The following is an 8,402-nucleotide window of genomic DNA, read 5'->3' on the forward strand; positions in this document are numbered from 1 at the left end:
GGGTCCAGAGACAGCAACAGAGGGCAGAACGACGGACGGGACACCACCAGGAGGGGGCGCTCCACTGGACAGAGCTAATTCCTGGAGTCACCAGCAGGAGGCGCCAGGTGGTGAGTCCCATCCCGTTACAGGCCATGTCTACACTACAAACTTATGTTAACCTAAGTTATGTTGGCATACAGCGGCTGCAGTTATTACATCACTTGTACATGTACATACTTGATTCCTTCCGTTAGTGGTACACATCCTCACCAGGAGCACCTGTATCCATGCTGAGTGCATTGCACCATGGGTAGGTATCCCACTGTGCAACTCATCACCATCCAGTGCAGTCTTTAGGGAAGTTTTCGCAAGGACTGATGGCGGCTGAAATGAGTCACCCAGGGGTGACTGCAAGCAGGGGGTCCACTTCCCATAATGCAGTAGTCTCCATCCCATAGTTTAATCAGCAACCATAATTTTTACTCCTTCTTTTCAAAGTCCCACAAACCCATGCATCCTTTCTCACTGTCCACCGCCTCTGACAGAAGCATGGAGCCTGCACAGCTCTCACAATTGTGATGAGCGTCGCGAGCGCAACACACCTAATACTGCAGTATTTGCATAGCTGCAAGAGGAGCTGCAGAGAAAATGACAGTTCCTTGGAGGCTAGATTGCTGTGGACATAGAAAGAAACAATTCAAGATTGTCGGTGGCATTCGCAGAGCAGCTGCAGATGGTAGAGTGCCCGTTCTGTTGCCTGAGAAACAAGCACTGACTGGCGGGATGGCATCATCATGCAGGTTTGGGATGACAAGCAGTGGCTGCAGAACTTACAGATATACAAGGCCACATTCCTGGATTTGTGTGCTGAACTTGGCCGAGCCCTTCGGTGCAGGGACATTAAAATGAGAGCTGTATTTAAAGCAGAAAAGCAAGTGGTGATTGCACTGTGGGAAACTGCAATGCCAGATTGCTATCGGTCAGTCAGTATTCTGACTCAATTTGGAGTCGGGAAATCCACTGCAGGGTCCACTGTCATGCAACTGTGCAAGGCCATTAATCATCTCCTGCTGTGCAAGACTGTGACTCTTGGCAATGCATTGGACATAATGGATGACTTTTCAGCAATGGGGTTCCCAAACTGTGGAGGGGAAATAGATGGCACACATATTCTGATTTTGGCACCAGACCACCTTACCACAGAGTACATCAACAGAAAGGGTTACTTTTCTACAGTTATGCAAGCACTGGTGGATCATCAGAATGTTTTACCAATATCAATGTGGGCTGGTCAGGGGAGGTGCATGACACACGCATCTTTAAGAACACAGGACTGTTCAGAAAGCTGCAAGCAGGGACTTTCTTCCTGACTGGCAGATTACCATTGGGAATGTTGAAATGCTATTAATGATCCTGGGTGACCCAGCCTACCCTTTCTCCCATGGCTCATTAAGCCATACACCAGCCACCTCAATAGCACCAAGGAGAGCTTCAACTGTAGACTCAGCAGGTGCCGGCTGACAGTTGAATGTGCTTTTGGTTGTCTGAAGGGTCGCTGGCATTTGTCTACTTACAAGATTGGACTTTAGTGAGAAAAATATCCCAATGGTTTATAGCTGCTTGTTGTGTCCCGCATAATATCTGACAAGCAAAATGGGAAACGTTTCTGCTAGGATGGAGGTGGAGTGGTTGTCAGCTGAATTTGAACAGCTAGATAAAGGGTTATTAGAAGAGCTCAATGCAGAGCTAGATGGCTCAGGAAGGCTTTGAAAGACCATTTTAATAGTGAGCCAGAGTAGTGTGTGTTGTTGTAGTGTGCTGTACCTGGCCTTGCTCTTTTGCAGCCTGGTATGAATTTTGTGGTGATTGCTGTGTATGTAGGAATATCAGTGTCAATGCACCTATTAATGTTTGTGAATGATGTTATGAGTTGACATACTGTTGACATGAGTTGATGTTCTGATGTTATGAGTGACACTGCAGTAACAGGTAACTGACCGCTGCCAGACCTGCTCAGCACCAGTCAGCCAGCATATGCTGTGAACTAATAAAGATGAATTTTGTTTAAAAAAATAATTGTATTCTGTAACATGAAGTAGGCAATAAACATTCAAAACTTAAAATTTAAAAAGTGATTGGACTACCGTGGAGTCAAAAAGAGGTCCTGCCTCGCTGCATGGCTGGATCCCCCAGTCACCTGTACCTCATACTCCTCCTATACTTCCTTGTCCACCTTCTCCTCCTCACTGTTCATGGCAGGGCCTCTGACTTGGAGTCCTTGGAAGTATCCACAGTGCTTGGGGCGGGGGGCGGGAGCAGGTGTGTCTGCCAAATAAGGCTTGTAAAAGTGACAGGTCTGCAGCTTGGCTCTGAATGGATTTCTGGCCTCCCTGGCGTTCTTGGTATGCCTGCCACAGCTCCTTGAATTTCATGCGGCACTGCTGCTGGCACCTGTCATAGCCCTTCTCCTGCATCCTCTGAGCAATCTGCTCATAGAAATTCACATTTCTATGGCTGGTCCGTAAGCTGGTCAAAAGGACTGGCAACCACTTATCCTCTGGAATCTTGTGAATCCCAGTCTGTCAAAGGTGGACAGTCAGTCTCTTGAGTGGGCTTTCTCCCACTCCCCAGTGCTTTGGGTGGGGTACTCACTGGCTGAGGCTGCTGCTTTTGCTGCTCCAGTACTTTGAGCTGCGAAGTGTGAGCTTCCATCTGTTTCTGGTGTGCTCTCTCCTTAGCTTGCAGTTGTTCCATGCATCTGCGGTAAGTTTTGCATCTTTCATAGACTCTCTCCTCCACCTCCCCATTTTCTTCCTTTCCCTTGATCTGGAGTTCCACCATCAGTACCTGGTGCTCACATTCTTCCTGGGCTGCCTGGTGCTCCAGCTGAATCAGTTCCACTGCAGCGGTCTCTGTGGCAACTGGAATAGGGGGTGCTCAGACCATACTCAGTCAAAAAGACTATGAGTGCAGCTCTCAGTTCCTCATCTGAAGCTTTCTTTTTGGGATATTCCCCCTATTTTTTGCATAATTTTTCAATGTTGTTTGTTTCAAGACCCTCATCTTACTGCGATTCACTCATTGTGACTAATCTTAAATACTTAAAAACTCTCAATATAAAATTTAAACTTTTAATAGCACTGGGGTTATAAGCTATAAACCCAATTAACCTGTGGCATGTGAATTCTGCCAAGACTACGCCAATTGTCACGCTGTCTGGAATGACTCACGACCGTGAGTGTCAACCTCAGGACGGACTGTCAAAAACAAGGCAGACATCTCAAACTGGTGGTGTGTTCTATACTTAGACTTCACCAACCCAGTAACAAATGTGAATGCCTGGATCACTACAACAGCTTTACCATGGAGTATAACATAGTCCTATTAGGCTCTCCAGTCTATCTTACCACCCAGGCAAGCTGGTAAATGGTCACTTACACCAAAAATCACAAAATATTCAGGTTGCTTCCAGTCCCAAAAGACCAGTCACTTACCGCAGATCAATTGGTACCCTAGATCTTACACAAAGACAACACCTGTAGCCAATTCTGTAATAAACTAACTAAAGGTTTATTAACTAGGAAAAAGAAATAAGAGTGATTTACAGGTTAAAGCAAGCCAACATACACACAAATAAGTTGCAATCTAAATCCTAAGAGAGACAGAGTGATAGTGATCTGTCAATTCAAGATATCTCTTTCAGAGCAAACCAAGGGATAAACCTGGGGGATCTCCTGCCTCATTTTAGAGTCTCTGGCCCTGTGAGACTTCAAACAGCAAAGAGATGAAAAAATTTCTTGTGACTCCCCGTTTTATCTTTTACATTTAGTCTTCTGGTCTATGAGATGAGCTGCCTTACACTTAGCATTTCCAAGGTGTGATAGGGACATGCACCAATCCTTTGCGTCACAATGTTTGTTAATAGCTCGTTTAATCTTTATAGGCCTCCTGAATGGAGGGAACAATTCCCATTCCTGGCTTCACAAGTTCAGAGCAAACATTTTCCAAATTATAAAGCAAAACTTACATATTTCCTTATAGCATGGAATACAGCATTACAAGTGAGATTATTGCATGCAGCAACTTACAAGCATTTCACAGAGACTAAACACATTCTTATAAGACTAATACCTATTTTGAACAAAACTAACATACAGTGAGCTGATTTGGTTCCAGCTATGAATTTGTCAGTTCTTAGTTAATCTCTATGGCCTTGGCACTTGGTTTAACATCATCACACTCTGATTTCAAGATTTATGTCTACCAACCCTTTTAGAGCTCTCTCACCTATTCTTGTAAAGGGAAGAAAACTCACAAAGCTCAGCAGATTTCCTTCATTTTGCTTGATAGACGAGTCTCTACGGAGTATACCTCTCATTTCTGACAGTGACCCTTGACTGTCAGCAAGAAAACTGAATGTACTCACATTTCTTTTAACCTCCCAGCATTCTTTATAGAACTAGTACGCATGGAAAAACTCTCCCACCATGCATTTTAATTTCAATTACTCACTCATGAGAAGTTACAGATATTCAGGATATTTTTGCTTTGGGTCCCTTCTTTGGAGAGTGAGCCTCTCACCAAAATGTTATAAGGGAACCAACCCACAGGAAAAAGGAGACATAAATTTAAAATAAGGAACTTGAAAAAGAGCTCTGTGTGGCTAGAGTGACCAGACAGCAAATGTGAAAAATCGGGACGGCGGGTGGAGGGTAACAGGAGCCTATATAAGAAAAAGATCCAAAAATCGGGACTGTCCCTATAAAATCGGAACTTCTGGTCACCCTATGTGTGGTTCAAAAGCTTGTCTCTCTCACCAACAGAAGTTGGTCCAATAAAAGATATTACGTCACCCACCTTGTTTCTCAAATAAGGGGTATAAGTGATCTCCTGGATTCTACCCTTTTTTAGGAATCCTCATTCTCCCCGACTGTCCTATGCATTGCATGTGTCTAAGGGTAGGTCTACACTAAGGCTACATCTACACTACAGCCAGATTGACGCTCCGGCGATCGATGCGCCGGGGGTCAATTTAGTGGGTCTAATGAAGACCCACTGTATCAACCGCAAATAGCTCTCCAGTCGATCCCAGTACTTCACCCCGAATGAGAAGAGTAAGGTAAGCTGACAGGAGAGTGCCTCCCATCAGCCCAGCATGGGTAGACACCACAGTAAGTCGACCTAAGCTATGTCGTTATTCACGTAGCTGGAGTAGTGTAACTTAGTTCGACTTACTGCGGTAGCATAGACATGGCCTAAAAATGCTACATCGCTACAGGCCACTGGATCACTTCAATGAAAATGCTCCTACACCAGGCGTGGGCAAACTTTTTGGCCCAAGGGCCACATTTGGGTGGGGAAATTGCATGCAGGGCCATGAATGTATGGCTGGGGACAGGGGTTGGGGTGTGGGAGGGAGTGCGGGGTGTGGGAGGGGGTGCGGTGTGCAGGAAGGGGATCAGGGCAAGGGTTTGGGGTGCAGCAGGGGGCTCAGGGCAGGGGGTTGGGGTGCAGAGTGCAGGAGGAGTTTGGGGTGTGGGTTCCGGCCCGGCAGCGGCGCTCAGCAGGACTAAGGCAGGCTCCCTGCCTGCCCTGGCCCTGCGCCGCTCCTGGAAGAGGCCAGCATGTCCGGCAGTGGCTCCTGGGGGTGGGGTGGGGCAGGCAGCTCCGCTGACCACTGCCCTCACCTGTGGGTACCACCCCCAAAGCTTCCATTGGCTGTGGATCACCGTTCCCGGCCAATGGGAGCTGCGGGGTGTGGTGCCTGCAGGCGAGGGCAGTGCATGGAGCCCTCTGTCCCCACCCACCCACCCCAGGTGCCACAGGGACATGGTGCCGGCTGCTTCTGGTAGCGGGGCTGGGGACAGGACAGGCAAGGAGCCTGCTTTAGCCCTGCTGCGCCATGGGGCTGACAATCCCACGGGCCGGATTGAAAGCCCTGACAGCCGGATCCAGCCTGCGGGTCGTAGTTTGCCCTCCCCTGTCCTACACCCACAGGAGAGAGATCTCCTACCAGTGCAGTAAATCCATCTTCCCACAAGTCAGTAGCTCTTCCGCCATCATAACACTGTCTACACAGGGAGTGGGTTGGTATAACTACATCACTCGGGTGCAGATTTTTCACACCCCGAGCCAGATAGTTATACTGACATAGCTCTGTAGTGCAGACCTGGCCTGAGTTAGGCTATTTCTACACTATGGACCTTACAACGGCACAGTATAGCGCTGTAAGAGAGACGCTCTCCCACTGACATAGCGCTGTCCACACTGGCGCTTTTGTCGGTGAAATGTATGTCTGTTGGGAAGTGGGGGGAGGGGTCACAACCCTGACTGACAAAAGTTTTACCGGCAAAAGTGCTAGTGTGGACATAGCACTACAGCGGCCTGCGGGCTGCAGTGGTTTTAGTGTAGACCTACCCTTGCGCCCTGGACTTTGCTGGGTTTCAAGAGCCCCATGCATGGCTCTGGACGCTGGGCTGAGAAGTGCCAGGGGGCTATTGGTCTGTAGTACCTCGGAGTTTTGCATTACTCCAGGGGTGGGCTGTGGGGTTTGGTTTTTTTGTGTTTTTTTTTGGCAATGTCTCATCATCCAACGCCCCGGGAGGCTGGAGGGGCCAAGCGGGAAGCGCATCCACAGTTCCGGCCCTAGCGGGAGACGGACGATCTGCCCTGGCTGCGGCATCCGAGCCGCCGGCCCCTGCCCCGCACAGGGACGAGTCTCCGGCGGAGAAGCCAGGAGCGGCGCAGCATCCCGCCCTGCCCCCGACCCCGCAGCCAGGCCTCCCCCTGCCCCGGGCGGGCTCGGCAGCGCCCCGTCTCCACCTACCGGGCCCTGCAGCGCCGCTCACCGCAGCCTCGGTCTCCCCCGGCGGGGCGGCAGCTCCGGGGCCTCCCTCACTCGGCGGCGCAGGCGGCCGGGGGAAGCGGCTCTGGCGGCTGCATCGCTCCCCGCCCCCCCCCCGTCTCCTCCTCCCGCTTCCCGGCGGCGGCTCCGCCTCACCCCGGCTCAGCGGCTGCCCGGCCCGGCTGCCTCCTCCACATCCCGCCGGGCCCCGCGGAGGAGAGGCGGGCCCGGCCCGGCCCCGCAGGCGGCCCCCGCCGCGCTGGAGCAGCCCCTCTCCCGGCCGGGGCGGGGGCGGAGGCAGCGGGGCGCAGGCGAGACCCCACCTCCAAGGCGCAGCAGCGCCCTCCCCAGGCGGCATCTCAGGCCGGCTCCCTCCCCGGGCCTGGCTCTGTCCGCAAGGGGGGGAGGCGACACCAGCACAGCCCCCACCCCAGGGCCGGTTCTGGGTTTTTTGCTGCCCCAAGCAAAAAAAAATTTGGCTGACTCACCCCTCCCCCCCCCTTTTTTTTTGGGCTTTTACACATGTTTGCACTTTGCACTGTTATTTTATTTTACTGATTACTTTTTTTTTAAATAAATGAAAACAGAGAATTTGTAGTTAGTGAAATAAAACAATTCCCACCCCCTCCCCAGCTTCTTATTGAAGGTGGACTTTCTAACAAGAGTCTGAGTACTGCTGGGTCTGGCTATGTGTTGGCTTGTGGAAATAACGCAGTTAGTATTGGGGGGGGGATATCCCCGTTTAGGGCCCCCAATGAGCTAGCCCCGCCTGTGCCCAGTGCTGCCCCGCCACCCAGCTGCTCCCCAGGCTAGGCGCAGGGGGAGGGTGGCAACCCGGGTGATGCGCTTCGCCCTGCTCACCCGCATCTTAGAAGGCGTCCAGCACCGCCGTCTCCCCGAAGTCCAGCTCCCCGAAGTTAACCGTGGTGAACTGGACTCCCTGTGCCTCGCAGGCTTGCACCAGGCACTGCAGCGCCCCGACTTCTGGGCTCCGCGCCCCAGCCCTGACTTTCAGGCTGTCGTTCAGCACATACACTGCCCGCAGGGAGCACTGTCGCGGGGCTGGGATGCTGCCTTCCCCTCCTGGCCCCGCTGCCACCGCCTCGGCCCCGGGCTGCTGCTCTGCTTCCTTGCTGAGGAAATGCTGCTGCTCCGCTGCAGCGCTCCTTCTGCCCTCCATGGCGCCCGCCCGCCGCCCTGCGCTCAGGACCATCTCTAGGGTTTTTTCCGAAAAAAAAAAAAGAATGGCCAGAATGCCGCCCCTGGAAATGTGCCGCTCCAAGCACATGCTTGCTTTGCTGATACCTAGAGCCAGTCCTGCCCCACCCCAGAGCCGCTGCCTGCCTCCCTCCCTGGGGACCACACTCCTTGGGCACTCATGGGGAGGCATCCTAAGCCCAGGCTTCAAGACCCACTGGGGTTTGAGGGTAGCTGAGGATGTGGCCGGGGATCTTGTTTCAGTGAGACCTAATTGCAGTCCTTTTCGTTTAAATCCCCACGTTCAAATGGTCCCAGGCTGTTCAACCTGCTTAGTATTTATCTAATAATAAAATCATAACCAATGTCTTATAAAGCC

The 8,402-nt window shown here is 51.4% G+C and overlaps 1 protein-coding gene across 2 annotated transcripts in view; it reads right to left on the reverse strand.

Moving 5' to 3' along the window:
* The window catches only part of CHST10 (carbohydrate sulfotransferase 10), a 34,547-nt gene extending 27,469 nt beyond the window's left edge, over window positions 1–7,078 (reverse strand). Inside the window, exon 1 of one of the 2 annotated variants that reach the window (XM_045005916.1) lies at window positions 6,809–7,078. The gene's annotated coding sequence lies outside the window, so the exon portion shown is untranslated. The remainder of the gene's footprint in view (window positions 1–6,808) is intronic. The other variant, XM_045005898.1, reaches the window with a different exon arrangement.
* Between the last annotated feature and the right edge of the window lie 1,324 nt (window positions 7,079–8,402).

The sequence above is a fragment of the Mauremys mutica genome, chromosome 1 (genome assembly GCF_020497125.1).
Source record: "Mauremys mutica isolate MM-2020 ecotype Southern chromosome 1, ASM2049712v1, whole genome shotgun sequence".
Taxonomy (NCBI): domain Eukaryota; kingdom Metazoa; phylum Chordata; order Testudines; family Geoemydidae; genus Mauremys; species Mauremys mutica.